At 37.2% G+C, this 22911-nt stretch overlaps 1 protein-coding gene across 2 annotated transcripts in view; it reads right to left on the minus strand.

Moving 5' to 3' along the window:
* Nucleotides 1-22911, minus strand: part of ABL1 (ABL proto-oncogene 1, non-receptor tyrosine kinase) — a 202824-nt gene that overhangs the window by 15513 nt on the left and 164400 nt on the right. The window lies entirely within an intron of this gene.

The following is a 22911-nucleotide window of genomic DNA, read 5'->3' on the forward strand; positions in this document are numbered from 1 at the left end:
ATGACACTTCTTTCTTCTACCTTAGGTACATTGTCTTTAATCATGTTTACAAGCGAAGCATAACCTGAGCCCGATTAGTCTATTATAACTTAGTGCGGGATATTGAGAGACTAAAACTTTGAAACAACTTATTACTCTGTAAAAAATGGCACTATATACCTAATGTCAATTAAACCTACTTAATTGGTAGTCACTGTGTCAGACTGCACTGGGAAAGAATTATTTCCAGGCTCAATACCAAGGCTGTTTAATTCTTCTGAGTCCTTTCTGTTCCTTAAAATGCTCAGCAGACCATACAGTTTTTGGCCCAGAGTACTTTGATTTACCAGGGTGACACTAATGTCAAAGGCACAAGAGCTAATGCTTGCTGCAATTCTGGAATTTAATGCTGTTCACAAACTGAAGTGGGGATGTAAAAATCTTGCTAGGTCAACATTATGTTCTAAAAGCAGCTCTGAAATGAAGCATTTCTATTCCATTAAAAACAAAACAAATAGGCTACAGTGTAATACTTCTTCGGATCCCTTTCCTTTCCTAAACATCTATAACATAGATCTGAGAAAAGTAAGGGAAGAACATATCATGACAGGTAATTCCCTTCACAAAAAATTAAGATGATACTCTGTTTAAATCAATATGAATTTGTCTCCCCCTACTGGAGTCAGACCAAGTTTGTTCAGTATTTTAAACCAGTAAGACAGCAATCTTCATTGTTAACTAGAGATATCTTTGATACTGGTTAACTGAAGACAACTTTGTTTCTGTTTAGCTATATTCATCAATATTCATTTTTAAAAGTTATTTAGTCCTTCTGAAGAGTTCTTTCATTCATACAGTAAAATTTTAGCAATTCAAACTAATTAAGGGGAGATAATCTGAATTAATGAAACCTTCGTATTACAGAATATTTTAAAGGAATGTCATTTTATCCTTCTCAAGTACATATTAAATAGACAGTGTAGAATTAAATAAATCCAGCAGAAAAATAAATTTCCACTCAAAATAACCAGAGAATCTATAAAACATCTGGAAGTACACCAATTGAAACAGACAGGAATCACAGAAAAACTATAAAAAACAACAGAAATAAAAGTAAACTTAAATAATTGGAGAAAAACTAATCATTCATGTTGGCCCATATTACAATAATGAAAATTATACTACTACCTAAATTGATTTACAGATTCAGTGCCATACCAAATTATTTTCAAGAACTAGACAAAATAATAACAAAATTCATTTGAAGAACAAAAGGTCAAGAACCTCAAGTGAAACAATGAAAAGAAGTGGGAAGGAAGGAGGCCTTGGCAGTACAGATCTCTAAATATACTATAAAGCAATAACAATCAAAACAATATGTTACTATACAAAACTTGAACAATGAAATATATACAGAACATCCAGAAGCAACCGCAAATACTAGCATCGTGCTTGATAAATCCAAGAATACCAACTACTGGGATAGGGACTCACTGTCTGACAAAAACTGCTAAGAAAATTAGAAAGCAAGTTGGGAGAAATTTGGTTTAGACCAGTGTCTCACACTATATAACAAAATGTATTCCAAATGGATACAATGCTGAAATATAAAAGTATCATAAAAATATCAGAGGAGCAAGGAAGAAGGTACCTTTTACAAAACTATGGCTAGGTAAAGAGTTCCTGATTAAATAAAGGTAGAGAGGTTCACAAGACATAAAATGGACAATCTTAATTACATAAAATTGGAAATTTTTGGCACAAACAAGATCAATGAAGTAAGAATTAGAAGGTAAGCAGTTAATTGGCGAAAATCTGGGATATTCCTCTGATGCAATCCAAGACACAAGGTGTTCCAAAAATCTTACTGCAGTTTTAAGCCTTGACAGCTTAACATATATATTAAATATACAGGCAGACAGATATACTAAAAATGATTAAAAGATGTAAACAGACTGTTTTCAAAAGAAGAAATGCAAGCTTATGGACAACCATATGAAAAAAACAGCTATGATATATCACCTCAGGCACACCAGATTGGCAAAGAGGCTAAAAAGGAAAATGGCAATTATTGAAGGGCTATAAGAGGATAGGAAGGCTGATGCACCACTGGTGAACCTTCTAAGTCATTCAACCATTCTGGAAAGTGATTTGGAATTACACTAAAAAGAAACTAAACTGTATATAACCACTGAAACAGCAATACTACTACTAGGCTTATACACCAACAGAGATCAAAGAGAGGGGAAGGACTCAGATTTACAAAGATATTTACAGCAGTAGTTTGCTTATAGCAAAAAAACTAGAAACAAAATAGATACCCAACGATAGAGGATGGTTGAACAAACTATGGTACATCAATATAATATTATTGTGCTAAAAGACATAACAAAAGGGGCAGATTCAAAGAAACCTGATCAATGATCAAATCAATCACAACTCTAGAAGACTGATGATAAAGCATGCTTCCCACTTCTTGGCAGAGAGCTGATGGATTACAGATACAGAAAGAGACATGTCCATGCAATGCAATGCATTTCGGACATGACCAATGCAATGCAAATTTCTTTTGCTTCACCATCCTTATTTGTTCTAAGAAAGGACTTTTAATGGGGAGGAAAGAATGCTATGGAGGTAGTGGGGGAGAGTGCCAGTAATAATGCAGAAAAAATAGTTAATAACATATTTAAAAAAAGATACAAAAGAGTGCAGAAGGATATTCTAGAGGGGACAAAGGTAAGAACAGTAGTGTTGGTACGACAATGTTAAAACTAATGCAGACAAAGTTCTTGGTAAACCTTAGAGAGCAATATTAATGTTAGTTATTATTAATAATGGCCTATCCTCGAATGAGCTAATAGACCCTGCTAAATGAAGAAAAATACTTGGTGTAATTAAAAACTTGAACTTCAGATAAGCAACATAAATACACACCCAACAAGAAAGGAATGAAATACTAGTGCTTCAGTTTAGAACTAGTTTTCTGCCTTTCTGGATCACAGCCAAGTTTTCCAACACTAAATGTCACAATGTAGGTATCATATCTGACTACTTACTCTCTCTGACTCCCCATCTCCAATCAGTTACCAAGTCCATATTAATTCTATATTCATAGCATCTCACCTCTGACACTGCCACCACACTGGCACAGGCCCTGTCATCACCTCATGCTTGGTGTATTACAGTTACCATCTTGTTAGACTCCTTACTTCAAAAGTCCCTCCCCACGCCAGTCCACCTCCTACTCAATTCTCAAACTGATCTTAAAGTACAGGCCTGATCATGTCACCTCCCCTGTTCAATAAATCTAGTGGTTCCCTTTCACCTCTGGCATCAAATATAAAATCCTCTGTTTCTCTGGCATTTAAGCATTCAAAATATTTCAAAACGCTGGGCCCCTCCTCCCATTCTGGTCTTATTGCGCCTTACTCCGCTCCACCTCCTCTGCGATCCAGTGACACTGGTTGGCCTCCTTGCTTTTCCTTGCACAAGATACTCCAACTTCCAACTCTGAATACTTTCAATAGCTGCCCCCATGTCTGGAATTCTCTCCCTCCTCACTTCTGTCTCTGCCTTCCTTCAAGTCTTAGCTAAAATCTCACCTTTTAAAAAAATTTTATTTTTATTTATTTCATTAAGAACTTCCCAATTACATGTAAAAAAAAAACTTAACAATCATTTTTTTTAAATTTTGAGTCTCAAATTCTCTCCCTCCCTCCTGTCCCTTCCCCTTCTTGAGAAGGCAAGCAATCTGATATCTGTTATACATGTGAAGTCACACAAAACATATTTCCACATTAGCCATGTTGCACAAGAAAACACAAACAAAATGAAATAATAAAAATAAAGAGAGTAAAAAATTATGCTTCAATCTGCATTCGGAGTTCATCAATTCTCTCTCTAAAGGTAGCTAGCATTTTTCATCATGAGTCCTTTAGAACTGTCTTGGATCATTCTCTTGATCAGAGTAGCTAAGTCTTCCACAGGTGATCATTCTTACAATATTACTGTTACTATTTACAAAGTTCTCCTGGTTCTGCTCACTTCACTTTGCATGAATTTATGTAAATCTTTTCAAGTTTCTTCTGAAACCATCCTGCTCACCATTTCTTATAGCATAATATTCCATCATAATCATATACCACAACTTGTTCAGCCATTCTTCAATTGATAGGTATCCCCTCAATTTCCAATTCTTTGTCACCACAAAAAGAACTGGTATAAATATTTTTGTACAAATAGGTCCTTTTCCTTTTTCTTTGATCTTTCTGGAATACAGTGGTATTGCTAGGTCAAAAGGTATATATACAGTTTTATAACCCTTTGAGCATAGTTCCAAATTGTTGTCCAGCATAGTTGGACTAGTTTACAACTCCACCAACAGTGCATTAGTGTCCCAATTTTTCCACATTTTCTCCAGCATTTGTCATTTTCCTTTTCTGTCATGTTAGCCAATCTGATAGGTGTGAGGTGGTATCTCAGAGTTGTTTTAATTTGCATTTCTCTAGTCAGTAGTGATTTAGAGTATTTTTTTTATGTGACTATTGATAGCTTCAATTTCTTCTTCTCAAAACTGCTTGTTCATATACTTTGATCATTTATCAATTGAGGAAAGGCTCTTATTTTTATAAATTTGGTTGGGTTGCCTGTATATTTGAGAAATGAGGCCGTTATCAGAGAAACTTGCTGAAAAAATTTCCCCCAGTTTTCTGTTTTCCTTTTAATTTTGGCTGCATTAGTTTTATTTGTGCAAAAGCTTTTAAATTTTATGCAATCAAAATTATCTATTTTACATCTCATGATACTCTTTATCTTGTTTGGTCATTAAACTCTTCCCTTATCCACAGTTCTGACAGGTATATTTTTTCTCACTTCCCTAATTTACTTATGACATCACCCTTTATGTTTAAATTGTTTATCCATTTTGACCTTATCTGTATATGGTGTGAGACATTGGTCTATGCCTAGTTTCTGCCAAACTGCTTTCCTGTTTTACCAGCAAATGTTGGCTTCTTACCCCAAAAGCTTGGATCTTGGAATTTATAAAATCTCACCTCCTGCAAAAAGCCTTTCCAGAGTCCCCTTAATGCTAGTGCCTTCCTTCTAGTGATTATTTCAAATTTATCCTGTATATACTTTGCTTGTATATAGCTGTTTGCATGTTATTTCCCCCATTAGACTGTGGACTCCTTAAGAGCAGGATTGTGTTTTTGCCTTTCTTTAAATCCCTAGTGCTTAGTACAGTGCCTGGCACATAGCAGATGCTTAATAAATAGTTACTGACCAACTCCTAAATGTCTCACAAGCATCTTTTAATGTTTCATTTCTTACTTTATCACGTGTAATTTTTAATAACAAATCTATTTGAAAGTGGTATGGTATTTCAGCTGTTTTTGAATAGCTCTTAATGACACTCATACCATATCACCTTCAATTTGAGATAGGATTGATAAGTCCATTCAAAGATTGGTAAACTGACCAAGGCCTTTGATAATCAGTCACGAGGGCTTATGGAAAATTATGTCAGAATTTGGTTGCCTGGACAAGTTCATCAGTATTGTATGTCAATTTCACAATGGCATGCTTGCCCAGGTAATGGATAATGAACGATGCTCTTGTGCTTTGTCAGTCACCAATGGAGCGAAACAAGACTGTGTGCCTGTTTCCATGCTTTTTAGCATAATGTTTTCAGCCATCTTGTCAAATGCCTTCAATGAGGACAAACACAGCATCAAGGTCAGCTACTCCACTGATAGTAAATTCTTCAACTTGAAAAGGTTACAAGCCAAGACTAAAGTGGAGGGAATCTTGGTGCATGATTTTCTGATTGCAGTTGATTGCATACTCGATGCAGCCTCTGAAGCTGAGACACAACAAAGTATGGATTGATTCTCTGCTGCTAGCGCTAATTTTGTCCTAACAACACCAAGAAAACACAGGTGCTCCATTAGCCAGCACCACACCATCCATATGTGCAACCATCGATTTCAACAAATGGAGAAGTTCTGAATACCACAGATAAGTTCACTTATTTTGGCAGTGTACTTTCCAGGGATTTACACATTGAAAATGAGGTTGACACATACATTGCCAGAGCTAGCTCAGTGTTTGGGAGGCTCTGAAGAAAGTGTGGGAGAGGAGAGGTATTAGACTAGCTACCAAACTGAAAGGTCTACAGAGCCATTTGCTGACCTCATTGTTGTATGGTGGTGAAGCCTGGACAGTATACCAGTGTCATGCCAGGAAACTGAATCACTTCCATTTGAATTGTCTTAGAAAGATTTTGAAGATCACCTGACAGGATGAGATACCAGACACTGAGGTTCTTTCTCAAACTAAACTGCCAAGCATTCAAACTCTACTGCAGAAAGCGGAACTCCAATAGGCTGGCCACATTGTTCAAATGCAAAATGTATGCTTGCTTATCAAAAAGACTATTTTATAGAGAACTCACACAGGACAAGTGCTCACATGGTGGTCAGAAAAAGTGATACAAGGACACTTTTAAGATCTCTCTTAAGAACTTTGGAATACAGGAGGACCTGAGTTCAAATCCAGCCTCAGACACTTAACACTTACGAGCTGTGTGACCTTGGGTAAGTCACTTAACCCTGATCGCCTCACCAAAAAGCAAAAAAAAAAACCAAACCAAAACTCTGGAATTGATTGTGTAACATGGGAGACACTGGCATAAGACTGCCCAGCATATTATGCCCTCGCTGGAGAAGGTGTTGTGCTCTATGAACAAAGCAGAATTGAAGTAGCTCAAAAGAAATACGAGATGTACAAATTTAGAGACTCCACTCAAAATGTTCATATGGACTAATTGTGCCCGACCTGTGGTAAAGTATTTCAAGCTAGTATTAGTCTAATCACAGTCAGACACAATGTAAATTGACTCTAACACAGTGATGTCATTTCGGTCCTCTTAGAGAACAAAGGACAACAATCAGGATAATTTCTATACATGGGCCACTGATCATTACATTAATGAACTGAGTTTAAAGAACAATGTCAAGTTAAGGGCCAGGAAGGAATCTGTGTTAATGATAAGACACTGTGGTGCACTGGAAAGAACAAAGAATCCTGGTTCAAATTCCAGCTCTATTACTTACTACCTGTGTGATTGTGAAAAAGCCACAACCTATTTGGTTGTGAATAGTTTTCTCTGTAAAATGAAGAGCTTAGTAACTACTAATATTCCTTCCAACTCTAAATCTATGATCCTACGAACACATACAGATCATCTCTAATTAGCATGTTCATTTAAATGAAAATGTGATTCTTGAAAAGGATATAAAAAAACCATTTTCAGAATGTGCCATACACTGCCTCCACCTATCCAATCCCTTTCTCTTTTTTTCTGGAATCATGTTGTCCTGGTCTGATGGTGCCACCTGATGTTCAATGTGTAGAACTGTCTGACCCCAAAACTACTGTCCTTTTGGATAAGGGAGGAGGTAAGAGCTGTTTGCTGACCTCATTGTTGTATGGTGGTGAAGCCTGGACAGTATACCAGTCTCCTGGCATGACACTGGTATACCACTTCTACCCCCAACCTTCTTTCTTTTTCACTGTACATACAGTTACTGTACTTTAGATAATCTCTCTCACTAAAGAGCTCTCCTTTAACATTTTTCCTTTCTCCTCCTTTTCATTTTATTTGTAAACTAAGGAACCTTAAAGATCATATAATTCAACGTCCTCATTTCACAGATGAGGACACTAAGGCCCAGAAAGGTTAGATAGCTTACTCAAGAACACAAAGGTAGTAATAATGTAGAGATGCTAAAAATGGGGGTGAAACAATAACAGCCAGTGCGATGACTAATATTGATAAACTTAACACTTCCCATCAATACAAGGATCTAAGACATCTCCAAAGGCCATGTGATGGAAAATGCTCTCCACATCCAAAGAAAGAACTATGGAATTTGAATGCAGATAGAAGCATACTATTTGCTATTTTTTTTTTCTCTTCCGTTGAGTTTTGTTTCCTCTTTCTGGTGGTTTCTCCTATTGGTTCTAATTTTTACTTACAACATCACTAATCTGAAAATATGTTTAATACAAAAAAGGGTGTGAAATATTTCATATACTATCAACTATACTGCATGTGTTGGTTTTGTTAAATTCAGTTTTTTGCCTCTTAAAATTTCATGAGGTAGTAGAAGGCTATATTCAGAAATACATATGATATAAAAACAAAAAGCACGAAAAAATTTTTTTAAAAGAAAAAGGAAAGACATTCATTTGAAAGTGATATTTGAGACCAGAACCAGGGCTATCAATCATTAAAGCTCTGAAAAGAACTTTCAGAATTCCAATAAATGACTCTTAATTCCTTCTCTAAGCCCACTTTTCCTTAAGTATCAACACTCTCAATCTTCTTGTTTTTCTGCTTTGTTTAATTACTAATATTACAATAATATTATTTTGTACCATTATTCATTACAAATATGTAGTTTAGTTATTATATGTTAACTAGGCTTTTGTAAGCTAGCTAAGAACCTAAGCACCAAGTTTCATCACTGGAAAAGGTGGTTGAAAGAGATGATCTCAGAGGTCTCTTTCAACTCTAGGAGTCTATGATTTATTAATCTGCTCCTATGAGAAAATGTGTTCCAAGTTCCAATGAACTTTTTGGAACGTGACCCATTTATCAACTGGGGATCTTCCCATACTCAAAGACAGTTTGTTCTCTTGGGCCAACCCTTTTCCTCACTGAATAGTGCAAAAGTAAACTGTTCTAGCTCCTGTTCACAAATTCAAATGAGTGGAGTCAAAATTAATGAGCTTGTTATTATAACTCTATTGTCCCTACGTAAAAAAATTCAGTCATGCTTGATTCCTCACTCTCCCTCCCCTTACATATACAGTAAATGGCCATATCTTAATGTTTCTTCCTCTATAACATCTCTTGCACTACCTCCTCTCTACTCACACCACAACCACCCCAGTTGAAGGCCTCTTCATTTTCTCTTGGACTACTGTTAACAGCCTCCTCATTGGTCTCCCCACCTCCAATCTCTCCTTCACATAGCTGCCAGAGGAGTTTTCATAAAGTACAAGTCTAACCATGTCACTCTTCTACTCAATAAATCCTAGTGATTTTCTATCACCTCGAGGATCAAATACAAACTCCTGTTTGGCATTTAAAGTCCTTTATAACCCTGCTCCAACCTATATTTCCAGCCTCAGTATATATCTTTCCTTTCATGAACACTGGGATCCAGTCAAATTAGCCCCCTATTGGTCCTCACATACTCCACCTCCCATCTCCATGCCTTTGCACACGCTGTGCTATACACCTGGAATGTACTGAGTCTTCACTTCTACCTCTCAGAATCCTGAAATTCCTTCAAAGCTCAGCTCAAATGCCACCTTATACATAAGACCTTTCCTGAATGTCCTAGTTGCTAATGCCTCTATATTTCATACATACAAAAATGTCTCCCTCGATGGATTATAAGTTCCTTGAGAACACTATGGTGTCTGACACATAGTAGGCATTTAATAAATGCTGATTAACTTAACATCTTGGGTTTAATCTTATTCCAGGAAAAGAAGTAAACTGTTCACATTTTAGGCATGCATGGCATACCCCGCAAGTGATCATTTATTTAATAATCATCTAGTAAGTATGGTGCATCCATTTCCTCACCAGCCACTTACAATTTGGCTTAGCAATGAGCAATTAGTTACTAATTGTCAAGATGGACTTTTCTAGTGTCTCATCTTCCTTAACCACTCTGCCACTTTCGACACTCTGACCACTCTTTTCCTCTTGGGTAGTTTTCTCACAGCTTCCTACCCATCACCTGTCTAACCACTCTTTCTCAGTGTCTTCTACTAGATTACCCTCCTTTTCCCATCCCAAAACATGGATGTCTCCTCAAGACTCTATCCTGGAACTGCTTCTCTTCCAACACTGTCTCTCAGTGATCTTTTCCCATAGACTCAATTATCTCTAATTCCAAATCGATATAATCAGCCTTAATTTCCTGAACTCCAGTCCAGGTCCTCTAAACACTAGCTATATACTCTGTCTAGAGATAGTAGCAGCATTTCAAATTAAAAGTGACCAAAACAGAAATTTGTCCCCCCAAACTTTCTCCCTTTCCAAATTTTCTATTTCTGTTAAACCAGTCACCCAAGTTTCGAACTTTGTAATCACATACTTAGCATTTCCTTCTCCTCTGCCCTCCTGTCCCCATCCCATCCTTAGTTGCCACATCCTTTTGAGTGGGCCTCTATGACATCTCTTGCAGTTGTCCCATTCTCTCCACTTATGCCTTCATCACCTATCATCCAGATGACTGTAATAGCTTCTTTAAAAAAAAAGTTTTTATTGATGACTTCTGTTTCTTACATGTTCACAGTTATCCCAAATATCCCATCCTCTCCCAGATAGCAATGCCATAAAACAAAGAGCACTTTTTTTTGGAGGGGGAAAAAAAAATCAGCGTAACTGGCCAATACAATGAAAAAGTCTGAAAATATGTGCAACGTGTAATACTGGTGGATCTCCCCCCTCCACAAAGAGACAGGCTGGGATTATCTTCTCATAGCTCTTCATTTGAATCCTGCTTGATCTGTGTAATTTTGTTACTTTTGATTTTTTTTGGTGTATTGCTCTTTCCATTTACATTGTTCTGGTTACTGTATAGATATATAGTATATGTGTATTTACTTATTTATTTTTTGCGCTGCTTACTTCCCTGGTATCCATGCATATAGCTCTTTCCATGATTCTTTGTACTCACCACATACCTCACTGCTTACAGAATAACAATATTCCATTACATTCATGTACCATACAATTTGTTTAGCCATTCCCTAATTGATAGGCATCTACTTTGTTCCTAATTCTTAGCTATCACAAAAAGTGCTACTATAAACATTTTGAAGTATATGGAGACTTTCTTTTTATTGATGGCTTCTTTGGGGTAAAAGTCCAGTAACAGAGTCTCTGGAACTAGTAATAGTTCAAATGCTGTAGACATTTTTGTCACCTTATTTGCATAATTCCAAATTGCTTTCCAAAATGGTTATAATATAAAAATGTATTTTGCATGACTTCATATATGTATAATACGTACCATATTTCTTGCATTCTCAGTGTGTAAGGGAAGGGTGGGAAAAGGGAAAAAACAACTGAAAATGAAAAACTTTTAAAAATCAAATTATTTTGAAATTATGTTTGATTCTTGTGCGTACTGATAATTAACTACCAAACATTTAATAGACTTTTATTTTTAATTTTTTTTTTTGCTTATCACCTTTTCCTAGTACTTTTGATACTAATGAATAAAATTTCCTAGTATTATCACCTTTTCCTACTATTTTTGATACTGATGAATAAAAATGCTAATTTTTGTGTGGGGGAAATATGGTCGTACCATTTCACAGCTCCAACAACAATGCACTGGTGTGCCTATCATTGCCCAACCCCTCCGACATTAAATATTGCCCCTCTGGGGTCATTTCTGTCAATTTACGGGGTATCTGAGGCGAAATCTCAGTATTGTTTTGATTTGCATTTCTTTTGTTACTAGAAATCTGGACCATTTTTTCATGTGGTGTGAATACTCTGCAGTTCTTCTGAGAACTACTTGTTTATATCCTTTGGTCACTCACCTTTTGGGGAATGGCTATTAGTCTCTTATTTATCTATTTGTTGATTGTTTATATAGCTTGGATACAGCTTGGATACCCCCATCAAATAAATTTGATACAAAGACCTTTTCCCTTTTGACCACTTCCCTTCTTATTGTAAGTATGTTAATTTTGTCTGTGCAGAAATTTTTCAATTTCATATAACCAAAGTTATCTATTTATCTTTTGTAATGCAACTATTTCTTGTTTGGTTAAGAATACATCTCCTAGGGGAATAAAGGCAGGGACTTCTCAGAGCTCTCCCAAATTTCCCTCCAAATAACTTAAAAATAATGTCTCAAAACAAATTCTGCAACAGCAGAACCAACAAAAGGATGGGCTAAAGAAATTTTTCAGCCCAAGACAACTTGGAAGGTTGGCAGGAAAGGTCTCACTGGGGTGAGAGTGGAGCACTGTCTAGCACAGGCCATGCCCCGGAAAGCCAGCAACAGGTCTTGGGGCGGGGGGGGAGGCATATGCAGAGAGGGATTGAATTGGCTGCGTCAATGGTCTCTGGAGCTCTCAGCTCACAGAAAGTAAGGGGGGGTCAAGTAACTGGTCAGAAGGAGGGGACCCTTTGCTGGCACTGAGTGCAGGACTCTGTTGCATTGTCTATACATGATGATGGGACACAGTCCCAGGGTAAAGAGGAGAACTAACAGGAGTGAGGACCCTGGACACAAGTGCCAGGGTGGAAAGGAGTGCTTGTGGCCACTCACAGACCACAGCACAGTCCAGGAGAGCAATGACCACACTTCTCCTTAGATCATACCACCTTGGAAGAATAGAAAACTGACAGACCTCCAGAACTAGCTCTGAAACCTACTGCATGAAAAACCTGAAGCTTGGGACAGTGTCCCTTCCACCCAGGAGCAGAGCATAACCTTAACATAAAGTTAAAAGTCAAGAAATAGGCAGAAAGATGAGCAAACAGTTACTATAGTGACAGGGAAGATCAAAACACAGAAAAAGACAATGAAGTCAAAACTGCTACATGCAAAGTGTCAAAGAGAAATCTGAATTGGTCTTAGGCCCAAAAAGAATTCCTAGAAGAGCTCAAAAAGGATTTTAAAAATCAAATAATATGGGTAAAGAAAAAAATGGAAAAAGAAATGAGAGTGATGCAAACAAATCATGAAAAAAGAGTCAACACCTTGGTTAAGGAGGCACAAAAAAATACTAAAGAAAATAACACCTTAAAAAGCACAATAGGTCAAAAGGTTAAAAAAAAAAAGGCACAAAAATTTACTGAAGAACTTCTTAAAAAGCAGAATTGGTCAAATGGAAACATGTCTAAAATTCACTGATGAAAAGAACTCCTAAAAAAATAGAATTAGCCAAATGGAAAAGGAGATACAAAAGCTCATTAAGGAAAATAATTCCTTAAGAATTAGAATTGGACAAGTGGAAGCTAATGAGACATCATGAAATATCCATGAGACATTGTGAAACAATCAATCAAAATCAAAAGAATGAAAAATAGAAGAAAATGTGAAAAATTTCATAGTTAAGAATTATTGGACTACCTTAAAGCCATGATCAAAAAAAGAACCTAGACAACATCGGGAAATTGACAAGGAAAACTGTCCAGATATCCTAGAACCAGACAGTAAAACAGAAAGTGAAAGAAGCCACTAATCACCTCCTGAAAGAGATCCCCAAATGAAAACTCCCAGGAATAGTATAGCCAAATTCCAGAGCTCTCAGGTCAAGGAGAAAATATTGCAAACAGAAAGAAACAATTCAAATACCATGGCATCACAGTCAATATAGCACAAGATTTAGCAGCTTTTACATTAAAGGATCAGAGGTCTTGGAATATGATATTCCAGAGGCAAAGGAGCAAGGGTTACAACCAAAAATCACCTACCCAGCAAAACTGAGTATAATCCTTCTGGGGGCAAATGGATATTAACAAAATAGAAGATGAGCCAAACAGAACATCTGACTTCCAAACACAAGGTTCAAGAGAAGCATAAAAAGGTAAACAGGAAAGAGAAATCATAAGTAATTCAAAAATGTTAAATTATTTATATTTGTACGTGGGAAGATACTTGTAACTCTTAAGAACTTTATCATTATTAGGGCAATTAGCAGAAGTACACATAGAGGGCATACGTATGAGTTGACTATGATGGAATGATATCTAAAAAAATAAAATTAAGGGGTAAGAAAGAGGAATGCACTGAAAGAAGAAGGAAGAGAGAGGTGGAATTTGATTTTTTTTTTCTCTTGTCTTACTGCTGTTGCTAATATTTCCAGAACTATATCAAACATATAGTGGGGAAGGGGCAGTTACATGGCACAGTAGATAGAGTACCAGCCCTGAAGTCAGGAGAACCTGAGTTCAAATCCAGCCTCAGACCAAACACTTGACACTTACTAGCTGTGTGACTCTGGGCAAGTCACTTAACCCCAATTGCCTAAAAAAAAAAAAATACATATATATATATATGTGTGTGTGTGTGTGTGTGTATGTGTATATATATATGTGTGTGTGTGCGTATTTATATATATATATATTATATATATATATATACACACACACACATTTATAGTGGGGGGAGTAGTTATTTTTGCTTCATTCCCATATTTATCAGGAAAGACTCAGGTGTAGCCCCATTGCATATAATGCTTACTTTTGATTTGATGGATACTTTTTATATTAAAAAGAGGTTTCTCTATATCTATACTTTGCAAGGTTTTTGGCATAAAAGAGTGTTGTACTTTGTCAATGTAATAGCTTCTTAATTGGTCTCTCTGCCTCCAGTATCTCCCTTTCTTGAATCCACTTTTTACAGAGCTACTAGAATTATCTTCTTTATGCACAGGTCTATCCCTATTGTTTCTAAGACAAAATACAAACTCCTTAGCCTGGCATACAAGCCCGGCCACATTCGAGTTCTAACCTAACTTTTCAGCCATATTTCAGAATACATTCCCCTGCACCCCTGCATTTTCAGCCAAACTTGAATACCAGCTAAAGTTCTATCACTGTCTTTGCCTCCTTTCCCCAAACAAAACACCAGTCACCTGATCAACTTGCCTCATTCCCTAGCCTGGCTATAGGTAGACACTCTCCAGGGTTCACAGGGTGGGCCTCCTTCATCATGATGCCTGGCCTGAGGAAAGCATACACGAGGAAGGACAGCTGAAATCACTGTAGTAAAGGTGCCATGTATTTAACCACTACTTTCTCCTTCTTCCCCTGTAGTAAACTCTGAGAACAGAAACTGTCTGCCTTGGTGTACCTAGAATGGAACAGCACACTGCATAAATTAAGTGTCCAATAAAGTTTTATGCATGACTGTAAGTTGCTACATTTCCTGACAAACAAAATGTACCCCTGAGACAGTTAGGTGGTAGAGTAGAAAAGAGCCTTGGGCCTGGAGTCAGGAAGACATGAGTTCAAATCTGGTTTCAGACACTTACTATCTGTGTGATTGTAGGCAAGTCACTTAAAAAACAAACTATTTGCCTCAGTTTCCTCAACTGTAAAATGAGGATAATAGCACCTACCTCCAAGGACTGTTGTGAGGATCAAATGAGGCAATATTTGTAAAAGGGCTTACTTAGCATAGTGCCTGGCATATAACAAACACTTAATAAATGCCTTTTCCTTTCTTCTCCACCCTCATCTCCACTGTAACTGAAGGGGTTCAGAGTCAGTAGAAGTGCTTGCGTGGCATTCTAATTAGAACCCTGAATGTGATTTAGTTTCTCCATATTTGGTAGCACTCCCCATACACTATGGGTAATAAATTCCTAACTCTTATTCATCTAATTCCTATGATTTTTAGAACTGCCTTTTACCACGTTGAAAAATATTTTTTTCTTGCTACTTCTCCCCATACTCTCATCCCTATCCAGGTCAGCCTTTGCTCTCTCTAGTCCCCATGGTCTCTGTCCTCCTTTTCCACAATGTGTCTTCTATTGTTAAATTCCCATTTATCATAGATCTCTTCTAACACTCTATCCACTCTCTATTCACTGAAACTCAGCTTTTTTTTTTCCTGAAGACTCCACATTTTTGGCCACCTCTCCAAGGCTGACTATTCTTCTTTCACACCTTTAAAAGAGACCAAAAGGAGGAATTGGTATAGTCCTTGCCACTTTCAGACTCGCCCCTGCTAGCATCATTCATCAATGACACAAAAATGATAACTGACATTTATATAGCAATTTAAGGTTTTCAAAGTGCTTTCCATACATTATTTCATTTGATCTTTACAACTCTGTGAAGCTAGTGCTATTATTACCCTCATTTGACAGATGAGGAGTCTGAGGGCCTCGGAGAGGCTAAGTGCCTTACCTATGTTCATACAACCAGTGTCTGAGGTCTGAAGTCTTCTAGAGCCTGTGTCCAGTACTCCATCCTCACTTGGCACTGACGGTCCCACCTCTGGGACTATGAGCTCTGCTGAGTCAGCATTTTACCTTACGTTGCCTGGTATCAGACTCTTCATGACCCTTTCTGGCCATCTCCATGCTATGCTGCAAAACACCAGTGTCCTCTCCTTCTATCCCCCCTCCCAATTCTAACTGAAAACTGTAATAAAATTAATACTACAGCTCCCTGTAACGACATGTCAATCATCTCTCTATTGCTCCAATCACAATTCTCTAGGTCTTCTTTGTCCCAAACCCTCCTCCATGGTGACCACTGTCCTGGACATGTTGTCTTTCCCTCTTAGAGTATAAGGTTCTGGAGGGCAGGGACTGTCTTGCTTGTATGTATTTGTTTCCCTGGTACTTTTAGTACAGAACTGGAACAAAGCAGATCTAATAAATGCTCATTCATTCATTCAGTAATCTATCTACTATGCCAAGCTGTTTCATACTTCATCTTTCCTCCAGCCTGACAAAATCCTTGTTACTACTGTCTAAGGACCTCCAAGTCACTCTTTCTTCTCCACAGTAAATTTAATACCTGGCTAACAGTCTTCTTTTAATTAAAAGCAGCCAGGTGGCTCAGTGGATAGAGCATTGGGCCTATATTCATGAAGACCTGAGACCAAATCCAGCCTTAGACACCAGATGTGTCACCCTAGGTAAGTCATGCAACTTGTCTGCCTCTGTTTCTCCAACTGTAAAATGGGGATCATAGTGGCACCTACCTCATAGAGTGGTGAGGATCAAATGAGATAATCTCTTATAAAGCACTTAGCACAAGACCTGGCACATATTAAACACTAAATAAATGCTTATTCCCTTCCCATTTCACCCCAATTCCTGGCCCCTTTAAACATCTTGGCTTCCCACCAGGCCTCACCTCCAGTCTTCTTTAAACATACACAGTAGTGATTATACATTCGATGTCCCCAGTTCTCAAAACAGGACTTAAGGACCAAGTGGGACTTCCAAAACCCACTCCCCTTTCATGGCTGCCCTACCCCAACTCCTCAACTGTCCCCACCCTCCATAACGCATAATACTTCTTTCTCTGAGAATTCCCTCTTAGTAAGAGACAAACTCTATCTGGCAGGCATATTTTTATATATTCCAAGTATGAAGCACATGTATACCCATGTCCCCAAATGATCTACCCAACAAATTTAAGTCTATAGCTAGTGGGAATTAAAGATATGGAGCAGCTGGAGTTGCTACCCTGAAATGACTTCCCCCTCTTTCTTGCTTTTTGGCTGTAGACCAGTCCTAGGGATTGTGAAAGGCTGCTTTGGGAAGTGAGTCTGATACTTCTAGTCACACCACTTTCTTTGTCATCTTAACTGCTTGATTTCCCTGTTACCTTCTATGTCCAAGGTCTCCAGAGTTGAAGGCCACGATTTGGGATTTAAGACTGGCCAACCAAACTGAAACACTAGCTTTTCAGTGGGCCAGCTGGAAAGGTATTATGTAAGTATTGTGGGTAAACAAAGGGATTTTAAACTTGCACTAAACTACCTCTGCCTCAACCAGACACCATCCTTAAAGCCTAGAGAATCTCCACCTTAAAGCATCTTCCACATAGGAATCAATCCTTGCTTCTAAGATTGTCCCCTTCATGGAAAGTCACATACCTTTTCATCTCCATCATAGCATGATTCTTTGCATTATACTCTACTACCATATCTTAGCATATCATTTTCTAACATTCCCTCCCTACTGAAAATCACCTTTCCAGGATAGACACACCCTGTCAGAGAATTCCGTCTCCACCCCACCACTTCTATTTCACTAGGGCCATCATCAGTGATCCTGACCTATGTCTTGTGACTGGACTCCAATGACTGGAAGAGAGAGTGAGGCTGATGACTTTGTATAGCATCCCCTCACTTAAATTCACTTGCAAGTTAAGACAACACCCTCCTATTCCACTGATCCACCACTCTATTTCTTAGCCAGTACCAAGTAGTTTTGATGATTGCTGCTTTATAATACAATTTAAGATCTGGTATAGCTAGGCCACCTTCCCTTGCTTTTTTTTTTTTTTTCATTAGTTCCCTTGATATTCTGGATTTTTCATTCTTCCAGATTAATTTTGTTACTGGTTTTTCTAGCTCTCTAAAATAATTTTTTGGTAGTTTGATTGGTATGGTGCTGAATAAGTAAATTAATTTAGGTAGAATTATCATTTTTATTATATTAGCTCAGCCTACTCATGAGCAACTGATATTTTTCCAATTATTTACATCTGACTTTATTTGTGTAAAAAGTGTTTTGTAATTGTGTTCATATAGATCCCGGTTTTGTTTTGGCAGGTAGATTCCCAAATATTTATAATGTCTACAGTAATTTTAAATGCAATTTCTCTATCTCCTGCTGCTGGGCTTTGTTAGTAATATATAGAAATGCCAATGACTTGTGTGGGTTTATTTTATATTCTGCAACTTTGGTAAATTTGTTTATTATTTCAAGTAATTTTTTACTTGATTCTCTTGGATTCTCTAAATATACCATCATATCATCTGCAAAGAATGATAACTTTGTTTCTTCTTTGCCTATCCTAATTCCTTCAATTTCTTTTTCTTCTCTAATTGCTACAGCTAACATTTCTAACACAATATTGAATAACATTGGTGATAATGGACATTCTTGTTTCACCCCCTTGTTTCACCTTGTTTCACTTACTGGAAATGCTTCTAACTTATCCCCATTACATATAATGCTTGCTGATAGTTTTTGATAGATGCTATCTATCATTTTAAAGAAGACTCTATTTATTCCTATGCTCTCCAGTGTTTTTAATAGGAATGGGTGTTGTATTTTGTCAAATGCTTTTTCTGCATCTATTAAGATAATCATGACTTCTATTAGTTTTGTTGTTAATATGGTCAATTATGCTGATAGTTTTCCTAATATTGAACCAGCCCTGCATTCCTGGTATAAATCTTACCTGGTCATAGTGTATCCTCCTTGAGATAAGTTGTTGTAATCTCTTTGCTAATATTTGATTTAAAATTTTTGCATTATTTTTGCATTCATTAGGGAAACTGGGCTATAATTTTCTTTCTCTGTTTTGGCTCTTCCCAGTTTAGGTATCAGCACCATATTTGTATCATAAAAAGAATTTGGTAGGACTCTTTCTTCACCTATTTTCCCAACTAGTTTATATAGTATTGGAATTAGAATTCACTTGTAAATCCATCTGGCCCTGGAGATTTTTTCTATATTAAGATAAAGTCAAAATGGGTACAGGATTTAGATATAAAGACTGACACTCTAAGCAAACTAGAAGACCAAGGAATAGCTTACCTTTCAGACCTATGGAGAAGGGAAGAATTTATGACTAAACAAGAGATAGAGAACATTATGAAATGTAAAATGGATAATTTTGATTACATTAAATTGAAAAGTTATTGTACAAAGCCAATGTCACCAAAATTAGGAGAGAAGCAGAAAATTGGAAAAGAATTTTTACAACTAGTGTCTCTGATAAAGGCCTCATTTCTATAATATATAGAAAACTGAGTCAAATTTATGAGAATACAAGTCATTCCCCAATTGATAAATGGTCAAAGGATATGAACACGCAGTTTTCAGAGGAAGAAAATAAAGCTATCCATAGTCATATGAAAAAATGTTCTAAATAACTACTGATCAGAGAAATGCGAAACAAAACGACTCTACGGTACCACATCACACCTGTCAGATTGGCTAACATGATAAAACAGGACAATGATAAATATTGGAGATGATATGGGAAAATTGGAACACTAATGCATTGTTGGTGGAGTTGTGAAATGATCCAACCATTTTGGAGAGCAATTTGGAACTATGCACAAAGGGCTATAAAATTGTGCATATCCTTTGACCCAGCAATAGCACTTCCAGGTCTATATCCCAAAGAGATCATACAAATGGGAAAAGGACTCACATATACAAAAATATTTATAGCAACTCTTTTTGTGGTGGCCAAGAATTGGAAATTGAAGGGATGCCCATCAATTGGGAAATGGCTGAACAAGTTGTGGTATATAACTATAATGGAATACTACTGTGCTATAAGAAATGATGGATAGGTAGACTTCAAAAAAAATCTGGATTTATATGAACTGATGCAGAGTAAAATGAGCAGAACCAGGAGAACACTGTACACAGTAACAGCCACACTGTGCAATGACTGATTTTGATGGACTTGGCTCTTCACAGCAATGCAACAATCTAAGATAACTCCAAAAGACTCCCAATGGAAAATGCTATCCATATTCAGAGAAAGAACTATGGAGTCTGAATGCAGATGGAAGCATACTACTTGCTCTCCTTTTCCTCTGTTGTTTTGTTTTATTGCTTCATTCTCGTGGTTCCTCCCATTAGTTCTAATTGTTCTTTACATCAGGACTAATGGGAAAATACGCTTAATATGAATGTATAAGCAGAGCCTATATCAGATTGCACGCCATCTTGGGGGTAGGGGAGAAGTGGGAAGGGGGAAGAAAATTTAAAACTCAAAATCTTATGGAAGTGAATGTAGAAAACTAAAACTAAATAATCAAGAAAGAAAAAAAAGCCCAAAAAACAAAAGAGACAACACTGTCTTGATGTCATCAGTCCTCTTTAAGAAAGGACAAACAACAGCAATAATCTATTTCAAGGACTCCCCCTCCCTAGTCTTTTCTACTCTAGGCTCTCCTTAGCTTCTTGAAATGATCTCCATATAGTATAGTCTTGTGTCCCTTCATTATCCTTGTCACCCACCTTTGGTAGCCTCCAATTTAGTTTAAAAACCAAGGGCTCATGAAAAGTAAAAAAAAAAAAAAAAAAAAAAAGGGTGGTTAGAGCAGCAGTAGCATTGTCTTCTAGTTTGGATTTGTCAGCTGAGCATGGCTTAGGAAATTCCCTGTTGACATTGTAGGTTGACTTCCTAGAAGCCAACTTCGAGGTATTGAAACACAATATTGGGGCAGCTGGGTGGCACAGAAGATAGAGCACCGACTCTGGAGTCAGGAGGACCTGAGTTCGAATCTGGCCTCAGACACTTGACACTTACTAGCTGTGTGACTCTGAGCAACTCACTTAACCCCATTGCTTAGCCAACCAAAAAAAAAAAAAAAAAAAAGGAAATACAATATCAGCATGTAGGTGATAAATTATTATGTCTATTTCCAGAAACAGTGGCAGCATCCAGGGGCTTCTACTTCTGTTCTAAGATCCCATCTCCTTTGATAATACCTACTGTGTTGTTTAGTCTGTGACAGTGTTTTCTATGCTAATACCAAGAATTAACCTCAGTAAAATGGAAGCTTCCCTCAAGAGCACTAGATTTGGAGTAAGAGGGTCTAGGTTAAAATCCTGGTCTATTACCTACTACTGGTATCACTTTGGGCAAGTTATTTAACCTTTCTGGGCCTTGGTTTCCTCATTATAAAATGAGGGGGCTGAACTGAATGATTTCTAAGGTTCTTTCTGGTGGATCTACTACTTACTTTAACCAGTTAGGGATAATAGTTTCCCAACTTAATTGTGGTACTACTAAAGGAAAATTCCAGTTACATTAGCATGACCTCTAGAAAGAAAAATGTTTGATATTGCTAAAAACCAGAGAACAAGTCAGAAGTTCTTTTGAGAAGGATTAACAACACTGAGAGGCAGAAGAGCATGGTGGAAAGAACTCTGAAGTTCCAGTCAAGAAACCTGTATTCTACTTCCAAGTCTGCCATGAGCTTCCCCAGAGAAGTCCCTGGCCCACTTGGAGCCTCGGTTTCCTTATATAGAAAGAACGTTAGATGGTGTTTGAAGTTCTTTTCGATTCTGATTTTCAATGACTTTGACTTACGCTTTAATCTCCTTCTTTTTTATGAGTGAGTGGTAGGATATTTCTTCTTTTTTCCACTTGCAGTTATCTACAATAAGAACTGAAACTCCATTTTTCTTGGTAATTCAACATAACCACAGTTCAGCTAAAAGGATCAGAAAATAATGCTGGTCGACACTAGGGGACACTCTAGTCCCAAGTAAAGCCATACAATCGTAAGATTTAAAAGTAGAAGGGATTGTAGAGTTCCATACTTTGAAGGAGTTAAGCTGAAAATTAAAAACCTTTCCTGGGGGGCCATACTATGTCAAAGAACTTCAAAAGAAAGTATTAACCTTTGGAAATCACAAATGCTGAGCATTATTCTAATAGGCTGAGATCACAGCCAATTACAAAATGTGAGGACCATTTCAGTCATAAAGTCTCTTGTATCATATGGCTTTAATATAATCTTGCCATGTCTCCAAAGGGAGAGAGGCAATATTTGGAGATATCTTATGCAGATCACTTTCAAAGAAGGTAACACAAGCCACTTGAAATATCTCCTAAAAGATCTCAACTCAAAATTTGTCCTTTTTTGAAATCTTAAAGAGTCAAAAACTACCTAATACCAGTATTTAACTGAAATTCATAATTTCCAAAGAACTTTTTCAAAACTGAAAGTCCCTAGTATCAACTGATAGCAGTGGCAGAATTGAGTAGCCAAGGGCACAATGAAGATTCACTATGCTTGTGGGGAACTTCTCAATTACCCCATGAATAGGAGAAAAGGACATCCATCAAGTAGGAGCTGTTGCCCCTTCATCATATGTGCTCTCTAAACTTGAGCTCCCTTTTCCCTGGACTCTGTATGTACTTGTGAGAGAATGCGTCACAGACTTTCCGGGGAATATTTTGTACCAACAGTTACTATTGTGCCACCTTAGTAAATACCTCTTTCTAAAAGTTACTTGGTTGGCTGACAAACACACACAGCTGCCCAACCTTAAGCCCAAACAAAACTCCATCCAAAGCCAAACCTCTGTGGATAATGATAAACTACCTGAACTCATTCTTCAATGATTAACATACTTTCACCT

This window comes from Vombatus ursinus, unplaced genomic scaffold (assembly GCF_900497805.2).
Source record: "Vombatus ursinus unplaced genomic scaffold, bare-nosed wombat genome assembly UNPS02014793.1, whole genome shotgun sequence".
NCBI lineage: Eukaryota > Metazoa > Chordata > Mammalia > Diprotodontia > Vombatidae > Vombatus > Vombatus ursinus.